We start from the raw sequence: 21,630 nt of genomic DNA, 5'->3' as shown, positions 1-21,630 counted from the left end.
TTATTATTGCTGCAAATCACTCGTTTTAGCATTTCTTCACCCCCCCCCCCAAATAACCAGGTTTCCCACTGGTGTTCCCCATAAATGTCTTTATAAAAGGGGGTCCAGAAACTCATAACCCTTTAGTCATTAGGGCAAAAAATAAGACAACGATGGATTCTTCACAAAGACAAAACCTTAATAGTATGCATCTTCTTCAACATGATTTGGATTTCCTACTTACTAAAGGCCGAGGGAAACTATCATAATAATTAAAGCTTTATGATACGCTGAAAAACCAAAATATGACTTTCGTGTTCTTTGTCTATAAATTCTGCAGGTTTTCATTAACAATAAAAATAACAACAGCAAAACCGACAACAACAATAATAATTGATGAAAATGAAAATAACTTGTTAATTAGAGGTTTTAAAGGGCCCGTTTATGAATAGCAGAGGCTAGGGACAGTGACATTGCCCTTTCAAGCAAGACAATGCCCTAGAGACTGACCATATATACGTATGATCAGCGACTAAGCCCCTTCTCCACCCAAGCTAGGATCAAAGAGGGCCAGGCAATGGCTGCTGAAGACTCAGCAGATAGACCTATAGGCTCCCCACCAAACGACCCCATCCTTAGCTCACAAAGATGGTAAGGTAGGTTGTGCAGTAACCAAAGGGAAATAACAAGTCTGGAACAGGACTTGAAACCCCAGTCTGGCGTTCACCAGTAGGGGACGTTACCACATCGGCCACCCACAACAACTAAATTATAAAGATAACACATCAATGTATGAATAATCATTCATTTGTCAGAAGCGGTAACGAAGGAATAAAATCTGCTGTGCAAACATTACAATGATTTTTTCGAACTCGTGGGTCAGTTTTGTAATTTTCCGTCCTGAAATATTATCAGATTTTATTGCGAATGCTATTTTTAGTGGAGTTGAATATCTTTCTGTGGAATTTTCTCGAACACATTTACTTTCGAAATTGCCTTTTTCATAATAACTAACGTAAATAAAAGATATTTTCACATTCCCTGAAGTTTTTTATATATTTTATCTAACCTTGCTATGGTTTTTTTTTTTTTTTTTAATACTTTTCCGTCCGTTATATTTATACCAATTTCCCTTATGAAAAATTTCCATTTTATGCCAACTCGAAAATAATAAAACAACTACAAAGAAACTGCTCGTCTCTCTCTCTCTCTCTCTCTCTCTCTCTCTCTTTGTATGCATTTATCACAAACTATTTGTACGGCTGGTTTTTTGTCTCCCGTTCACCTGTCTATCTGTTCTCTGTACGTATTTAAAGGTTTAAAGGCCACGCATGAATGGGCAGAGGCAAGGGGACAGTGACATTACCCTAAGAAGCAGGACAGTGCCCTAGTGACTCACCATATATACATATGATCAGCGTCCGGGGCCCCTCTCCACCCAAGCTAGAACCAAGAAGGGCTAGGAAATGGCTGCTGATGACTCAGCAGATAGACGTTTAGGCTCACCAAAACCCCCCTCTCCATCTTACCTCCCACAGATGGTGAGATTGCAGCGACCAAATAAACTAACGAGTTTGAGCGGGACTTAAACCCCAGTTCACCAGTCAGGGACCGTTGCCAAATCGCCACCACAACCCTATTATTAGGTTATTTCTAATAATAACACAATGAAAAAAAAATCCCAAACTAATATCCCACTCAAACTGTTTAATCAAAATACCATTTATCAAGGTCAATAGCTTAAAATAAGAATGAGCAATTTCCACAGGATATTGAAAAATATTCGAATCATATCGGGCAAAATACTGCAAGCAAATATAAACCATTAGGGATAGTAATGTACTGCAATGATATATGGTCTGTTCACGCATAATTAAAGTGGGAGGGGGGCGGATAACAACACATGCTCCATGATAAGCTCCTGGTCACAGGTATTTTTAGGAGCTCAGAAATGGAACAGTGGATACTGAGTGTTCTGCGGGAGGTTAATATGTGTGATTTAAACTATTTCATTATGACATACCACGAACGCCGTTGATATATGAAGTGACAGATATGCTGTTGCATTTATATACCCCACCCTCTCTCTCTCTCTCTCTCTCTCTCTCTCTCTCTCTCTCTCTCTCTCTCTCTCTCTCTCTCTCTCTCTCTCTCTCTATGACTGGTATGTACATGATGTTTATACAAAGATCAAAAGGATATAAAACACAGACAGACACACATACACACACACACACACACATATATATATACGTATATATATTATAGTATATGTATATAGTATACATAAATTTGTAAGCATACATATACGCACAAATATATATACATATACATATATGTATACATATATATATATATATATATATATATATATATATATAGATAGATAGATAGATAGATAGATAGATAGATAGATAGATAGATAGATAATTTTTGTATTTAAAGAATTTTATGAATGTTGAAAGTGAACTATTTGACTATACTAAAATCTATATTCAATTTCATTTCTAGTAAAAGGGCAGCATTGTTTCCAAATACCTCCTACACTTCTTCAATATTTGTTTAATATTAAATCTTTCGCCTCTCTTCTTCGTCCATTCCTTACATTCCGATTATAAATTCACATAGCGTACGTGACCCACACAGCTCACCACCAATCCGACAGCCATTGCTGCCCTCTTGTGGGTAAATTGGGGATGAAATTCATTACACATACACACACAAATTAATACGTTTTGTAATAAAAAAAAATAGTATAAAATAGTAAAATGAAAAACGGAGGTACAAAAGGAAAAAGTATAAAAATACAACAATGAAAAACGGAGGTACAAAAGACAAGTCTAAAAATAGAACAAAGAAATTTTGAGATTAAATAAAAACGGTGGTAAAAAGGAAACAAAAAGTAACATGGTAAAATTGCGACGCAGATAAGCTATTAAGCGACCCTTATCACTTACAAAATGATAAGAAATGTACAAAAACTCCTATCTATCCTAGTTGACATTAAAGCAAAATAAAAAAGTGATCCAAAATCCTTTCGAAAAGAAGCCGTAAGTGAGCCTTATCTGTGTGACCTCGCCAGAAGAAATGGGATTCAACAAAGACGGGAGAAAAATGCAAAGTGCCACCCAAATTCAAAACATCCCAGCGCTGAAGCTTAAAGTAGCTCCTAGTCTTCTCTCTCTCTCTCTCTCTCTCTCTCTCTCTCTCTCTCTCTCTCTTGAGTGGGAGAGGGCGGAGGCAAGAAGTCATGAGCTGCGCAGAAAGGAAAATAGAATTTAACCTTTCAAATTCCTCCCTTTTCCGGATACCGTTCGCCACAAAAGTTTTGGAGAGAGAGAGAGAGAGAGAGAGAGAGAGAGAGAGAGAGAGAGAGAGAGAGAGAGAGAGAGAGAGAGAGCTGATATTGAATATATCATGTTTAATAATCAAAACTGTAGACACAACCACACGAATATATATATATATATATATATATATATATTATATATAGTAAATATATATATACACACACACACACATATATATATATATATATATATATATATATATATAAAATATATATATAAGTACATTTATGTATGATTTTAATATGCTGAAATAATAAAAAAAACCTTACACCTTCCGTTGAAGTGATGATGAGAAGTTATGATATTTTGTAGCTATTAGTAAAATATATACATATATATATATATATATATATATATATATATATATATATACATATATATATATATACATACATACATATATATATATATATATATATATATATATGTGCGTATATATACACACAGTAACCCCACAATTATATGTTGTGATCGTAACCTACAGATAAAAATCCAAACGTTAAACTTTACCTTTGTATATATTTTCCTGAGTATTTTGTACAACTTCTATTCATATTCTCATTTGCAGCGGAAAAAAAAAACATAACTAAATGTATCCACACAATAATGTACTAGAAATTTCGATATGAAATGGTCAGCTCAAAAATTATTTATACCCTAAAAAGAAAAATAATAATAATAATATAAAAAAATGGAACGAATATCAAAATATTGCAGTTGTCACTTAAAGTACACATAAATAATCATAACAAAATAAGGTTATAATGCTAAAAATATAACAATATTTTTCTTTTTAAAAGGAAAATTGATTTGGTCACAGCAGCAACAGAAGTGTTAGTACCAAAATGGATCATTAATAGCAGTAGCAGCAGCGCCTGAAAAAAAAGAAGAAAAAAAAAAAATCGCGAGTTTCGTGAACTGGAATCCAGACTCATCCATCATTGTTTCGCAATGCCTCTCTTATCCTTGAATCATAAATTACATCTGTCTTGCTCCGAGGATAACTAAAGCGCAAAGGCACGCACCATGATCACCTTTTCTAATCCTTTTTTTTTACTTCCAACTCTCTCTCTCTCTCTCCTCTCTCTCTCTCTCTCTCTCTCTCTCTCTCTCTCTCTCTCTCTCTCTCTCTTTCCTAATCCATTTTTTATTTCCAATTCTCTCTCTCTCTCTCTCTCTCTCTCTCTCTCTCTCTCTCTCTCTCTCTCTCTCTCTCTCTCCTTTTCTAATCCTTTTTTTTATTTCTCTCTCTCTCTCTCTCTCTCTCTCTCTCTCTCTCTCTCTCTCTCTCTCTCTCTCTCTCTCTCTCAAAATATATTAAGTAGAGTATATAAAGTTCCACGACCTAATAAAAGCAGTGGTTAAAATTAGACTGTAATGTGAGAATGCACGTGTGACCAAGCACATAGAGAGCTTTGTAATTAAACTTTAATGCTTCACAATGGACATTTTTACCATTTGCTCTATTGTGATAAAAGGCCTCAACTATATGTCAGCGAATCTTTTATTAGAATGAGCCGATGAAAGCGAAATATAACAGAAGAGTAAAACCAGTTGAGTTTGAAATTAATCAGTGGCTGTTTGAAGAATACACCGACGAACAGAAACACAAAATCAAACCAATAATATTAGATAGAAATCGATGAAATATTGCATTTTCGGAATACAATAAAGAAAGTACACAAGGATAATTCTAAATAAAAGTTACTACCACTCAGTATAGTACGCAGTGGCTTGGACAAAAATGAAACTTGAGGCTGGTTTACACGGTCGAACGGTCCGTCGAACGCGGTTCAACAGACATGTGTTTGATGTGATGTTCGAACATATGAACAGGGTACTTGGTTGTCGAACATGTTCGTCGAACGGTTCGAAGAATGTCTGTTCTCGCTTGACTTGTGTGGGCGGGGCTTCATTGACCACAAACCTTAGGCATTTGTGGCTGACTCCACCTCTTCGAACCGTATACAAGCAGGTTCGACAACCGGGTTCGATAACCGGGTTCGACGAACTGTTCGACTGTGTAAACCCCGCTTTAGACCAATGTATCCTTAAAATGTGTAAAGTACGGCAAAACACTGGGAACAAATTGTGTGAAAGTAACACGCTACGTAGCCACTTACATTAATAATGGCTCACACATGCAAGCAAAAGAGCAAGCATATATCTCAAAGGGTCATAAAATAGATTTATGAGATATGTTAATAAACTATGAATATACGTATCAAACGATCAATCAAACACACATACTATTTTGCACAGATCAAATACGCGCACAAAATGTATCCAGGATAAAATAAAAAATATACGCAGCGGATACAGTAAAAGTCTAGTTATGCAGAATAATTCAAACATATAGATATGTACCTTATAAATACACTATTCCAAACGTCATTAAAATTTTCATGTCATTAACTATACATAAGTATACAGTATATACAGTATATACATTATATATATATATATATATATATATATATATATGTGTGTGTGTGTGTGTGTGTGTGTATATATGTATTTATATATATATATATATATATATATATATATATATATATATATATATATGTTTAAAGTTTTAAAGGTCACTCATGAATGGCAGAGGCAAGGGACACTGACATTACCCTATCGAGCAGGACAATGCCCTAGAGACTGACCATATTACAAATGATCAGCTCCCAAGCCCCTCTCCCCCCAAGCTAAGACCAAGGAGGCTTAGGTAATGGCTGCTGAAGACTCAGCAGATAGATCTATTGGCTCCTCAATACCTCCATCCTTAGCTCACAAGCTTGGTGCGGTTGCAGCGACCAGAGGCATAACGACCTTGAGCGGGACTCGAACCTCAGTTTGGCAATCACCAGGCAAGGACGCTACCACCAGGCCACCACAACCCTATGTGTGTATGTGTATATATATATATATATATATATATATATATATATATATATATATATACATATATATATGCATATATACAGTATATATATATAAATATATATATATATATATATGTATATATATATATATATATATATATATATTTATATATATATATATATGTATATATATATACAGTATATATATATACAGTATATATATACAGTATATATATAAATATATATATATATATATATATATATATATATTTATATATATATATATATGTATATATATATATTCATATATAGTTTGATGCCCCTACTTTCATTACACTGACATCTTCAGATTCAAGATTGAAATGAAAACACAGATTCATTGTATTCATACCTAAACTGGGATTCTCAAAAGATCATTATCATAATGATCGCAGATAAGTCGGATTCAAGGAAGGAGAATAATGCAAGGTCGTGGGAGAACAAACCAGATTATTATTATTATTATAAATTGCTAAGCTACAACCCTAATTGAAAAAGCAGGATGTTATAAGCCTAGGGGCTCCAACAGGGAAAATAGCCCAGTGGGGAAAGGAAACGAGGAAAAATAAGATATTTTAAGAACAGTAACAACATTAAAATAAATATTTCCTATATAAACTATAAAAACTATAACAAAACATGAGGAGGAGAAATCAGATAGAATACTGCTCCCGAGTGTACCCTCAATCAAGAGAACTCTAACCCTAGACAGTGGAAGACCATGGTGCAGAGGCTATGGCATTACTCAAGACTAGAGAACAATGGTTTGATTTTGGAGTGTCCTTCTCCTAGAAAAGCTGCTTGCCATAGCTTAATTATTATTATTATTAATTGCTAAGCTACAACACTAGTTGGAAAAGCACAATGCTATAAGCCTAGGGTATCCATCAGGGATAATAACCCAGTGAGGAAAGGAAAAAGGGAAAAATTTAATTTTTAAGAAGATTAACAACATTAAAATAAATATCTCCTTTATAAACTATAAACACTAACAAAACAAGAGGAAGAGAAATAAGATAGAATAGTGTACCCGAGTGTACCCTCAAGCAAGAGAACTCTAACCCAAGGCAGCGGAAGACCATGGTACAGAGGTCATGACACTACCCAAGACTAGAGAACAATGGTTTGATTTTGGAGTGTCCTTCTCCTAGAAGAGCTGCTTACCATAGCTAAAGAGTCCCTTCTACCCTTACCAAGAGGAAAGTGGCCACTGAACAATTACATTGCAGTAACCCCTTGGGTGAAGAAGAATTGTTTGGTAATCTTGGTGTTGTCAGGTGTATGAGTACAGAAGAGAATATGTAAAGAATATGCCAAACTATTCGGTGTGTGTGTGTGTATGCAAAAGGGAAAATGAACCGTAACTAGAGAGAAGGATACAATGTAGTACTGTCTGGCCAGTCAAAAGACCCTATAACTCTCTAGCGGTAGTATCTCTTCTACCCTTACCAAGAGAAAAGTGGCCACATTCAAAATTTGACCTTTGATAAAGGGAATTCATATTATTTTCAGGACATTTGTTAGGGTAATGTCACTTTGGCAAAGAACCAATTACACAAATCAAACAATTTTCATAAAAGAAAATATATTAGAATAATTCAAGGAAAAACAAACAAATATTTATAAAAGTACTTTCACCACGCCTGTAAATATACCAAATGAAAAATTGAAAATAAAACAAACATATGAAAAAAAGAAAAAAAAATCTCAAGTGCCGTCATGGACAACAGAAAAGGTGCCGGAATGAAAAGGCTATTCGCGAACAGTGGCTCTTAAGCGCCATTGTTTCATGTCTCCCAATTCAACACTCCTTGGCGCCTTGTTCCTTTCAATTCTTTTTTTTATGAAGATGCTTTGCTATGGTATTGTGCCGGTCAAATGGTCTTTATACTGGTGATTTGCTTTGTGTGATGCACATACATACAAAGAAACGAACCCACACATATACTGTATATAGTATACACAAATATACAATAAATGCATCCGTTTCTAGTCCACTGCAGGACAGAGGCCTGTCATGCCTTGCTCTCGTACGGGGTTTGGATATTTTCATCACCGTGCTAGCCACTATGGATTTATGATGGTGGGAGACTGGTCTGATCGCTCACAGCAATCTTACCTAGTATGGGTGGCCCTGGTTAGTATAGCTTTGCTGATCATGGCCATGCACAAATGCTTTCAGCACGATAAGGTATCCCTACTCAAAAAGTGTATATACACACAGGCACATGCAGTGTATATATATATATATATATATATATATATATATAAATATATATATATATATATATATATATATGTTTATATATATATATATATCTATATATGTATATATATATATATATATATATATATATATATATATCGATGCCTGAAAGAGCATTATATTCGGCCGTTTGTCTCATGTTGGTTATTCTGCCCTAAGTCTGTAAGAAAGGGTGAAAGCTTAAATGTTGCTTGGTACCTTCTGCTTTATTATCATAGCCTAAGCCAATACAAATAGTTTTAAAGACTAAGATCAAACTTAAAATAAAGAAAATATAAAGAAAATGGCATGACTTAGTAAACTACGGGGCGTTCTTTGCTTTCCTATGAAGTAAGCAAACAGTTTGAAAAAGAAAAAAAAAATGAGCTGAACATTGTACTTACTAGTGCCCACTAGTAAGAGAACTATTATAAAGGGCAGTGAACTGCTACTGTACAAAGGCTATAGCACAAGATTACAGAACAATGGTTTGATTTCGAACTGTCTTTCTCCGAAAGAGCTGCTTATAATAAGACTGATCTATCTTGGCCTCCTGGCCATTTTTTTGTTTTTTTTTACCAATGATGTTAGCAAATGCCCTAAACCTTCTGAATATGAATACAATGCCTTGAGGACGATCTACAGTAACCCTTATATACCTCCATATAGTTAGGCTAATCAATGCATACCAGGCTTGTTTCATAACAACATGGTAAAGACTTGTTGAGCAGCGTATATTTCACGAGTTTTCTTTTGAACAATTTCGATGCAGTTCGCAACGGTTCACTGCTTACTAAATTTCGAAAGAACTTGGTATATCTATAATTGAATTATTTTATAAATACTACGTTTTACTCAACACCAACGTTAACTTGAAAGAAAAATATAAAGTGATTACCAACACTCTTATATGCAGCCATGCTATTCTATGATTACTTTTTCCATGCTAAAAGATGAGTAGATAGACAAATAGATTGTTTGACAATTTTCAGGTGTATAAAAATTTTCTAATAGAATTTAAATCGAGAAAATAAGATAATAAACTTAAACAATAACTGAAACAGTTTATATGTAAACTGGTGAATCGTATGTGTGTGTATGTGTGTGTATGTATATATATATATATATATATATATATATATATATATATATATATATATATATATATATATATATATAAAACGATGTTAGAGTAAATTGACGAAAAGGAACAAGTACAAAGTAATGGCTTAGAGGTTTATAAGGACCAGGAGAGAATAGGTAAAAAGAAGTGTCATATTGAGAGCGACCAAGGCACTGGAAAAAGACGAGAGAGAGAGAGAGAGAGAGAGAGAGAGAGAGAGAGAGAGAGAGAGAGAGAGAGAGAGAGAGAGAGTCAGTGTTTAGGAAGGAATAGTTTCTTAATGGCTTTCTCCTGTCCAATCCCATCTCGGGGAGTAAAAACTCGGTGATTGCAAGGCTTTTAAAGAACGAAGGAAAAGGGGGGTGGGGGTTTAAGAGGGAAGTAGGGAGCCCCTCCTTCCCTGCCTGACCAGCCTCCCCTTCCCATTCCCTTCCACCTTTCTCGGGGAAAAATGTAAGACGGTGTAACAGCTAACAAAGTTTTGCGACGTCCAAAAGGGAACATGGGAAAGGAACTGGTGAGGTGACACTTCCAAGTGTCTCTCTCTCTCTCTCTCTCTCTCTCTCTCTCTCTCTCTCTCTCTCTCTCTCTCTCTCTCTCTCTCATCAAGTTGTCGATGAAAGATAAAAGAATTGTCTTTTGCAACTAAATACCATGATGAAAAGTTCTGGATTTTTTGAAGAATAAAAATGCCAAAACTTTTCAAACTTAATTGCCAAAATTAGACAGAACCAAATTGCTGAAATTATACAGAGCCAAACTGCTGAAGATATTATTCTAATATATAAATTTAATTTGAAAATTTTATCAGTAGGGTTTCACATTTGGCAAAAAAAATTGTTGATTTCTTTTAGTATTTAATATGGAAACAAAGGACTGATTTCCTATAGAAATTAATATATGGCAAAAAAAAATTAATGATTTCTTCAAGAAGTTAATATGATGGTAAAGAACTGCCCGAATCATAAATCAAAGCTGCTGAAATGCGAAGAAAAATATGATTTCGCTATAAAACTTAATAAAAAAACATTTGACAGAGAGAAGATAACAACATTACACAGAGATAAAACTGACATATTTCAAACACTAAAGAAATGATAAAAAGAATCAAGGTGAGCAAAATTCAAAATTATGGTTATTTCCCAACTCCGAAAACTTTCGAGTTCTTTCAAACACCTTACCAGTTTTATAAACAGTAAACAAACAATGTATAGCCCATGAACAAAACAATAGCTTCCGTGTGCCAATAAACACCCATTGCCCACAAATTTACTCGACACGGCACTCTGTATGGCTAAAAAATTTCCCGAACTTTTGTGGAATCGAGCGAAGATTTAAGGCACAATTTTTCATAATTTGCTTGGGAATTCTTTACGACCCTCGATAGAAACAAGATTATGAGGGAATTTATCTTTATTATGCGCGCCATGTATGAAAACAATAGCCGTGGTGCTAAGCCTGTCATCCATTTATTCTTGTTAGACAACGTAATAATACTATTGACGATGGTAATGAAACTTGAGTAACGATGAGGATTCTAGTAAAATGTGATAATAACAATAGTAGTAGTAGTAGTAGTAGTAGTAGTAGTAGTAGTAGTAGTAGTAGTAGTAGTAGTAACAACAGACATTGCACACTTTACTGCAAATACTTTATATTTCTATTTTGCAATAACTATTATTTAGACAGTTATAATAGCATTATTTCGAGGAGAAATTCTTGAAACAAACAGAACGAAAATATGGAATAAAAGACATAGCTACATACCACACTAAACGGGTTAAAAGAAGTTATTACTGCTACTAAAAATATCACCGAAACCACACAAAAATATAGCTGATATTACTACTACTACTACTACTACTACTACTACTACTACTACTAATAGCGATGCTCACCATGACCTGAAAGAATGTAAAAATGAATATCCTCCTACTTACCATACACTGTGAGGTTGACTAAAGCCGAGAGGGTGGGAAGGTTCTCGAAATCGACCCGACACTTGTATTGACCTGAGTCCGCCCCGGTCAAAGGGTCGAGAATTAAGTTCGATCCGTCTACATCCGACCTCGCCCGACCTTTCACCGACGGGTCGATGAACTCTTCCTTGTTCTCGCCCTCGCGAAGGTCGAGCCTGAACAGGTAAAGATAAAAAGTTGAAATTAATAGACAGAATGTAGAGATATTTCTAAACTGAGATAATACATATTTGTTCATAAAAAATGATTTAAATGCTCTTTTACAATGCATTTTAGTTGAAACGTAATAGATATGTGTTCTACCAAAATTGATACAAATGCATTTAAATATAAAACAAGAACAGGTACATATCGAAGGAAAAATCTATAGTAAGTCATTTTAGTCGAAAGCAAAATAGTCTAAATATATTTATGCATATTTGATGAGTAGTGTAAATGGACTAAAATGGAAGCATAGTTTCAAATAGAATATATTCTATATTGCTTTTAGTTAACTTGAGAATGTATTTTAGTAGCAAGAAAATACACATAATCTTTATATAAGATATTCAATTTGTTTATATCACGTTTGAAGTGTTTAAGTTGAACAATTTACATACATATAAATTCGGAAAAAAAAAACTTTACGAAATATTGCTGAGGAATTTGAAAGAGTACCATAGCAAAACTGAAACAAAACAAGGTTGCATCTTTTTCATACGCAGAAAAGCCTGAAATAATTTATATAGATTGAAGAAAGAAATTAAAACTAAAATCAGAGGTAATCTCGGCGCATTCAAATAAATCAAACAAGAATTATATTTAAAACAGACGAAGAAAGTTCTACACAAAAGGTTTAAATCAATAGATGTAAATTTTAGAAGGAATCGTTAGAAGAAACTCTTATCTTATCAGGAAGGATCTTACGAAGATATTCAAAAGAAAATGCTATATTCGTCAAACTTCATTGGCATACATTTAAGTAAATGTCGTAAAAATATATATGTAAACATACGCAGCTTATATATATATATATATATATATATATATATATATATATATATATATATATATATATATATATACAGTATATATATATATAAATATATATATATATATATATAAATATATATATATATATATATAAAGAGAGAGAGAGAGAGAGAGAGAGAGAGAGAGAGAGAGAGAGAGAGAGAGTCATATTGTTTCCATAGAGATTTAAGGAGAGTGACTCCTGCTGGAGGAGATGATGATGATGAGGATATACTGTACATGTGTATATATATATATATATATATATATATATATATATATATATATATATATATATATATATATATATATATATATTATATTATATATATATATATATATATATAATGTCCCTTTCAGACTGGGGATACCTTTACATGGTGAAATGGTTTGTATACTGCCTTGATCAGCCAGGCAGTACTAATCAGGAACACCCATACTAGGTTGATTTGCTCTGAGCAATTAAGTCTAAAGGTTCCACCATCACCAATCCGCACAGGACCGTGTAGTGATGAAATGGCCAAACCCCAGACGTGAATAAAATCATATTTGAGGTCTTTGTACTTCAGTGGACTAGACGCGGCTGCATTGGTTGTTGTTGTTATTATATATATTCATATATCTATAGTATATTTATACACCCACACACACACACACACACACACATATATATATATAGATAGATAGATATATAGATAGATAGATAGACAGATAGATAGATAGATAGATATTGATTGCCTGATTGGTCTTCTCATCGAGGCCTTTGACAGAAAGTGCCAAGTGAAATTCCCATGACAACTGAAAGTAAAAATAGAAAAAAAAATTCTCTCACCAACAATACAGGTAATTGTAACTCCCATTATTGTTTAACTTGAAAAGCCTTTACCATGGGCGGCGCACCTGTAGTCCAGGTAACCTTGCCGTTGAAAATCAATCTATTGAAGAATAAAGGGCGCCAGCAATTAACGCGGTGCTCACACTCTGCAAGGCGGGCAATTAACAGAGAACCAGCAACGTTTAGACAATAGCTGTTTTATACAGGTGATTTAACGCCAATTGCGAGATTTTTAGTAGTCCAACCTTTCAAAGAAAAAGCATATTGAGTCAATGAAACTTCATTTTTTGAAATATTTACTTTTAATTAATGTCGAAAAAGTTTTATCACAATGAAACACTAGATTCCTTTTTTTATAGTTTCTTTATTTTCAGAGGCACAATGAATGTATAATTTTTTTTAGGACAATGAAGAACGAAAAGGAAATTATTTATTGTTTAACTATTTTGTTGATATCATCTAATTTCCAGAGACACTAAAGTTGGGCTCATATGAAAAGAAGGCAACTTTTAATTGCCCGGTTAGGTCAAAGCGAACCAATTTTTTTTTTTTTTTTTTTTAGTAGGAAATTCCAGACAGGTATTCTCACTAAAACAATAAGCCTTCCAGCCTCCTCTCTTCTTGAAGCAATATACTTAGAAACCTTCCTCTTCTTTACTTTCCACTTTGTAAGGGTAGAAGAGGTCATTTAGTTATGGTAATGAGCTTTTCTAGGAGAAAGACTCTCCAAAACCATACCATTGTTCTCTAGTCTTGGGTAGTGACATAGCCTCTGTACCATGGTGTATGGCGTTTTATCGTTTAGAGTTCTCTTGCGTAATGGTATACTCAGGCACACCCTATTATTTGTTTCCTTTTTTCCTTTCCCGTTTGAGTTATTTTCTATATTGGAGCCCTTGGCCTTATAGCATCCTGCTTTACCAACCAGGGTTGTAGCTTAGCTAGAACTACTACTACTACTACTACTACTACTACTACTAATAATAATAATAATAATAATAATAATAATATCTGTCTCACTTTATTGATAAACTCTTTGTTTGTCTGTCTATCTGTACCTTTAAAGAAAGACATTAGAGGTAATACCTAACAAACTTTTATCTTTTCCTTCGCTACGGTGACTTAGCATAGTCTTTAAAAGGTATTTAAAAACTATTTCAAGGCAGAGAGAGAGAGAGAGAGAGAGAGAGAGAGAGAGAGAGAGAGAGAGAGAGAGAGAGAGAGGGGGGTATGACATTACGCAGTATCTTAAGACAAATGTTTGAGTATTTATTCTAACATTTCATAAAATCATAAATTCTTTTCCATAGCAATCCTATAGCAAGTACAATATACGACCAATTGTTGGAATAAGCCCTGCAAATTCACTGCCACATGCAAACCAACATGGCTTTTAGTTATTTATGTAAGTGAATTAATAAACCATTTTTGCTTATATTCTTCTCCTATTAATGTGATTTTTCCCATGTGTATGGGGTAAGCACTGCTGCCTTCATTAGAAAGCCTTTACTTTGGCTTTGGGGTAGACCGTAGTCCTGATCGGCTACCCTGCCTGATATCGAATTAGGGGCCTGGGTAGCATATGCTTATGTGTTGTAACAGTCACCAGCGTCCTACCTCCCAGCAGCGAGGAGTCCTGGCGCGGTTACGTCGACAGTTCGAGACGTGTGAGGTATCTCTTATTTCATTTAATGCAAATTATTTATAAGGAAGTGCAGATATATGAAATCCTGCGAATTACATTGGTTAACCGTTTCGACATTATTACTATCATAATCGTTATCATTATTACTTTATTAGTATTATTAAGAAGTTTAGGCTTGCAGTAGTTTCGACATTATTACTATCATAATCGTTATCATTATTACTTTATTAGTATTATTAAGAAGTTTAGGCTTGCAGTAGTCTATTGGAAACGTCCCTGCCTGCTGTCTGTTGGACGAGAGTTCAAGTCTCACTCAAGCTCGATCATTTCTTGCAGTGTCTGCAACCTCACCACCCTTGTGTGCTAAGGATGGGAGGTTTTGGGGGGAGCCTACAGGTTTACCTACTGAGTCATAGCTCGGGTAGAAAGGGGTACTTGGCCACCGATTATTTGTCAGTCTTTAGGGCACTGCCACTGTTCCTTGCCTCTGCCATTCACGAGTGACCTATAAACCTTCAATCATGACCAGGAAGAAGCATTTTATATGAAATCTGCACGTTCTTAGTAACTACATTTTAATAGATTTTAACTCCCGACATCCTTGTTACCATTTTCTTTATCAAGGCTGCGAGAAGCAGGTCAAAATGATAAATTTGGTATAATGATTTAGGAAGTCACACAAACTTTTAGTTGCTATTTCTACTTCTCTATTTACGACACGAATTTGATTACAATATGTAAACGAAAAACACAGCTTATGATAAAAAAAAAAAAAAAAAAAAAAAAAAACATTGGCATCAGGATGAAAATTGAAAGATGGAGGAGAATACTAGGGATAAATCTCACGTCCAACTGATGGTAGAGAGTCTGATGTAGTGGTTAATAAAATAATTTCTGATTTCCCCCTTCAACCAGTTAAAGTGACAGAGCTCCCACTAGTTAAATATCTTATTGTCAGAATCTACCACTTCATGAACACACACACACACACACACACACACACACACACAAAAGAGATAATAAACTGAAAACCCAATAAAAGACATTTTTTTCAGTGGCAACTGAAATTGTTTAGGGCAGATGTTCGCCTAGTAATATAAATTGTTATTGGGATAAATGTTTCTCCTGAAATGCCTGCTGTAATTCCTTTGCTCACAATGTCATTGAAGATGCTTTAGTCACAATGCAATCTTCGACGGGTACAACTAACTTAACTTGGAAATTTCAAGTGGAATTTGCCATAAAGAATATTCAGGCATAGTAAATTTACGAAAAGTATTGTTAAGACTTTGGTGGAATTTATCACATGGAATAAAATATATGTTAAAATTTTTCCACTGAAACATTTCAAAGTCTCCAATGGGATTAATGAATTTAAAATCTTTGGAATAAGTCATCATTCTTAAGGACTTCAAGTTTTAGGTTAGTTGCCATATTGATGAAAAGTACCTTGAAATCAGCGATGCAGTTTACCCCTATCTAATTTAATTTACGTAAAGAACTTAGTGTAGTTTATACGTGAGAGAATACCAATTGGATTTATCCAGGTCAATTTCATGTGAAGATTGCATTTTCTAACTCTCAAAGAAAACTTGTCACACGGAAGACTATTCAAGTAGGATAGGCAGCTTGTTACATACGAAAGACTAGCAATAAATATTAAAGGAGATATAATTTGTGTGACTTAAGCCCTGTCCACACGATCGAGCGTGCCCGACGGGCAAACAAGTGATACCAGGCCACAATAGTTAGTGAAAATGAGGGTTGAGACGTCAGAAGCGGGAAAACTAAAGGTAGGGATCTGGCATGACAGTAAGAAGCCAGATCCCTGTCTGTAGTTTTCCTGCTTCTGACGTCAGCCCTCATTCTTACTAACTATTGTGGTCTGGTATCACTGTTTGCCCGTCGGGCACGCTCGATCGTGTGGACAGGGCTTTACATAGATGAAGAATAACATGATAATTAAAACAAAGGTGAGATTCGCAGTATTTTGAAGGTTATAAATTTCAGGCGAGATATTCAAATTGTGTAAACAAACCCAACATGAATTTGGCAAATTATTTTTCATCTCAAATGTAAAAATTATTACGTAAATTCTAACCGATAATACTAAGGAACGTTATCTGAATTAAGTAGTAGAGCTTAGTACATGTAAAATTTTGATCTTTGAGGTTATTCATGAAGAATAATATCAAGAGAACCAGACGAAATTATAGTTACGCCTAAATAAATAAGTTCATCCATTCCAATTACATCGCTTTCATCTATCTTTTAATGACAGGCCCTGGCTCATTTGGTAAATACGCTACGCAAACATTTATCAAACTAGACATCAATTCACTGGCCAATCAATATCTGTCATTTACTAATTCATCATCACATTTAGGTTACCGAATTAATGCATTTTAATGCCTCGTGGATGGAAAATATCAACTTCCAGAAAAATTGACAGGGAAACGTGTGTTGTGCTTGTGTCATGGATGTTAATATTCACTATCTATTCATAGAGGGGACTTCTGTATGAATCTATACATCTAATCTATTGCGAAGGAGATATACCTGTTTAAAAACATGACTAAAAACAATGGAAATAAATATAAAGGAATGATAGATTTATCTCCTTGGTTGTTAAACAAATTCAACTTGAATTAAGACAGCATGTAAGATTATGAAAAAAAAATAGAAGAATGAAGAAATTTGACATTGAAGATTAACAGAAAAAAAGACGAGTTTATAATTACAAAATATTTTTGTGTTTGGAAAATCATTTAGTCCTTTGAAGCGATGTCCAAAGTAATAGACATATGAATGGCTTACCTTGGAAAGTCTTCAAAATGCCATGGCAAGCTTGTTAATGTATAATACAACTTATACCTAAGACGTTACCAAGGAACATTTCAACTCTGCAATATTATTGGCAAGTCTTGCAAACGCTTCTGACAAAGAAACGGTATGTTCATTTGTCTCGCAACCAGTGAACCAGAATTGATTCAAAATAGTTTATCCAAGGAGACGTCAACATATTCAGGCAATTTTACGCGAGATAGAAAACAAGACTCGTAGAAATTGAAGAGAATTTGAAATCTGATTTGCAAACTACAATATACGACATACTTTATCCTTTCTGAGAGGGGATACCTTAACTTGGTGAAAAGGCTTTTGTATCACAATGGCTGCCTAAACTAGGTTGGTTGGATGTGAGCTATCAGACAAAAGTGTCCCACCATCACCAATCTGCAGTTGGCCAGCGTGGTGATGAAATCTGGCAAAACCCCAGACATGAATAAGGACTAGTCTGAGTTCTTTGTCCTGCAGTGGAATAGAAATGGCTGTATTTGTTGTTGTTGTTGTTGTTGTGGTTGTATCATGGAGGAAAACTGCCGCTTGAAATATGGAAAGACCAGATGTACCGTTGCCAACTGAATCATTTACACAATTTGGATATATGATAACAACTATATACCTGATTCAACCAAATAATGGGTCAGAGTAACGTCCACAAATCGAAGAAATAAGTGAATGGTAGATGAGGATACATGGTACAAATGCAGGTCGGTCACATTTAAGGAGCGTGGATAACAAGGGCTTATAATGGACCATGTGAGATGCCTTCGAAATGTCAAGAACACTTGAACGAGACTCTCCAAAAGTTGTCGAGAGGGAGTAACTAGATATGATGGAGATAAGATGGGATATCGACAATCGATCGTACCTTGCGAAATGCATATCATGATGCATGTATATCATGATCTGAATGGTATTCAAATATATATTGATGCATTAATATTACAGCAATAACTTTCTGATGCATAAATAATACCCGGAAATAATTTTCATGGAAGATTGAGTAACTTGCAACAAGGAAAAATGAAGGAAAAAATGAAAATAACAACAACGACAAAATCAATATCCTCTGTCCTTCACAAAAGATGTACGATTGACATGAACCACTCTCAGACTGAGATTCAAAAATGAATTAAAACATTTTCCTAAGAAATTCCATTTTCATTTTGTTAAACACGATTCCAGTTAGTTGGGAAATCTAGATAACAAAAAAATCCTTCAGTTCAATAGGACGTTATTTACAACCTTCCCTTACCTTCTCTTATCGTATGAAATGGTCTACTATCCACTATCATCATCATCATATCATCCTACGCCTATTGGCACAAAGGACCTCAGTTAGATTTCGTAAGTCGTTTCTATCTTGAGCTTTTAAATCAATACTTCTCCATTCACCATCTCTTCACGCTTCATAATCCTCAGCCATGTAAAGCTGGGCCTTCCAACTCTTCTAGTAGCTTGTGGCACCCAGTCGAAAGTTTGGTGAACTAATCTCTCTTGGGGAGTGAGAAGAGCATGGCAAAACCATCTCCATCTACCCCTCACCATGATCACGATAAATTTATTTAGTAAGGAGAATTGGCGATTAAAAAAACTATACTTCAATAGAGGTAGGTTATGCTTATTAAATATTCTCTCTCTCTCTCTCTCTCTCTCTCTCTCTCTCTCTCTCTCTCTCTCTCTCTCTCGTGACATTATTCCCTATCCCTACTTGAAGTACATAAAAAAACCTTACGAGTAAAATTTACATCAAGTCCATCCATGGTAGACTGAACCATTTGTAACAGCCATAAAATTCAACGGCTACATAAATAAATAAAGACAAATATAAAAAAGCAAAGAACAACAACTATCCTAATTAGCCCTGATACCTTAAGGCAGGTATCACCCCTAACCTTACAAACATCACCCCTTCCTGCCATAGATTGGCAAGGGATACTTCCTGCTTCCATTTCTCCCCATTATAGATTTTATGGTTAAAATTTGTTTTCAAAATTCTGAAAAGAAAACTTGAGCAAAACTAGAAGAGGGAGAAGCTTAATAAGAAAAGGTTCCTGTATACAAGGGACAAATTATGCTGTACCCTCTCCTTGCCTACACACACATATACTGTACATAAATACACAAATACATACATACATACATACATATATATATATATATATATATACATATATATATATATACACACACTTGTGTGTGTGTATTCCTGATATAATTATATAATACTGAAATGAAAACTAAAAATTGCCCGGATAACACAAGCTCTAAACACCACATCTGTCACAATCACCAAACTACAAGGCAAAAACGATGCACTCACTTAATCATTAATGAAAAATGAATATGAACATTGGAGCATAAATAAAAACACAAAATTGTTACAGAAACACTCACCGAACGCTAGAGTTTACTTAAAAAATGAGATTTGTAATTTTCATAATTTCTAATAGCTGACCCCATCCAGCAAGAGTAGGTAAATAAAAGTCTGCAAAGTTATAATTGAATGTTATGTACTTTAGATTTGAATAGTTGGGCTTCAATAACAAAATACATTATCAAATTTGTTAACTCTGGCAACGAAGTGGGAGTTGAGGGTATATTCACCCATGGCTGAGTGTTTGTGTTTGTGTGAACGGATTGACCGACTCATTGTCAGACTCCTAACAAATTATTGTTTTGCAGGAAATCGACGAATACTTGACGATTTTTCGCCATGGAAACTCTCACTTGGTAGAAGTATATGTAATTACGGACGTTGAACTTTTTAAAAGTGCTCTTTGCATTGAATAAACGATGTGTGGATTATGGGTTAAGGGTGATATATGATGTACGTAATGGCACTGTTTGGAAATTGTGATACATGGCCCGGACATTTTTTTTTAAGTTAATGTAAACCCCAATATATTATAGTACGGATAGTTTCTTGAAAACTTCCCAATTGAGAAACGTCTCCATGCAAACACCTGTTGTTTATGCACACACACATATCTATTTTTCCATTAACCGCTAAAACACTTGTAGTTTCACTTATTATAATACAACAAGTTTCTAGCATTCTATAATAACTTCCGCACTTTTCCTCAAAACTCTGGCCCTAAAAAAAGGAAAATGTACAGAAAACTAGAAAAGTGTTTACCTAAAATAACTGCTTCTACCCTGTATTAGTTTTTAATGAAAATTAACTGAGCAAAAAAACTATGCCCAATAGGTATACTAGGAGAGTTTGCGGGTGTGGACTGGCACAGAAAGGCCATAAACAGACGCAAGTGGAAGGGCATGTCTGGTTTCTTTGTTCTGCAGTGGACTAGTAATGGCTGGTGATATATATAGTACGACAATGACATTAGCCACCATTTGTGGCTAAATGGTATTTCACTGTCATACCAGTTTCCTGGACCAGGGTTTAATTCCTCGTCCGGTCAGAAACTATTATCTTTGAGTTGATTCCCCCCTTAAGTCTCTGATCCCAAGGTATAAGACAGAATCCAGATATTAAGGTAGTAAAATATATGGCTTATTTTAATATGAAATACACGTCTAAAAGAATTATATATATATATATATATATATATATATATATATATATATATATATATATATATATATATATATATATATATATAAAATATTATGTGTGTAACATAAGGTCGTTTTAATTAACTTTGGGGTTGATTCAGATAATAAAACATACCAGTCACTAC

General features: G+C 34.4%; 1 pseudogene; it reads right to left on the bottom strand.

The window, feature by feature from the left end:
- LOC137638753 (nephrin-like) overlaps positions 1 to 21,630 on the bottom strand; it is a 748,229-nt pseudogene that overhangs the window by 458,945 nt on the left and 267,654 nt on the right.

This window comes from Palaemon carinicauda, chromosome 3 (assembly GCF_036898095.1).
Source record: "Palaemon carinicauda isolate YSFRI2023 chromosome 3, ASM3689809v2, whole genome shotgun sequence".
Lineage (NCBI taxonomy): Eukaryota > Metazoa > Arthropoda > Malacostraca > Decapoda > Palaemonidae > Palaemon > Palaemon carinicauda.
The sequence above is the reverse complement of the archived record's forward strand: the minus strand, read 5'-3'. Positions and strand labels throughout refer to the sequence as shown.